Genomic DNA, 380 nt, shown 5'->3' on the forward strand with positions numbered 1-380 from the left:
TTTCTGCCCAGTGACCTCGGATGAGGCGCTCCCGAGCCTCGCCCGCCCGGAGGGAAGAAACACCACGGAGCCTCGAGTTTGATGTTCGAAGCACAAACGCTACTTAATTTCCAAACATGAGCAAGGAAAAAGCTGAGGAAGCACCAAACTCTTGGATGAGGTTCAGGAGTAAAGATATGACAAAGAATAAATATCATTTTTGTCCTCTCTGATGCGTTATCATCTACACCAGCAGCTGGTGTGGGCTGTTCCCCCAAGGCATGAGCAATAGGATGAGGGGAAATGGATTTAAATTGCGCCGGGGCAGGTTCAGGTTGGATCTGAGGAAGAATTTCTTTGCTGAGAGGGTTGTCAGCCGTTGGCACAGGCTGGGCCAGGGG

General features: G+C 51.1%; 1 protein-coding gene across 1 annotated transcript in view; it reads right to left on the reverse strand.

Annotated features, from left to right (window-relative positions):
- The window catches only part of LOC104272228 (guanine nucleotide-binding protein G(k) subunit alpha-like), a gene marked incomplete at both ends in the record, with an annotated part of 12543 nt that overhangs the window by 338 nt on the left and 11825 nt on the right, over window positions 1–380 (reverse strand). The window lies entirely within an intron of this gene.

Source organism: Apaloderma vittatum, unplaced genomic scaffold (assembly GCF_000703405.1).
Source record: "Apaloderma vittatum isolate BGI_N311 unplaced genomic scaffold, ASM70340v1 scaffold22450, whole genome shotgun sequence".
NCBI lineage: Eukaryota > Metazoa > Chordata > Aves > Trogoniformes > Trogonidae > Apaloderma > Apaloderma vittatum.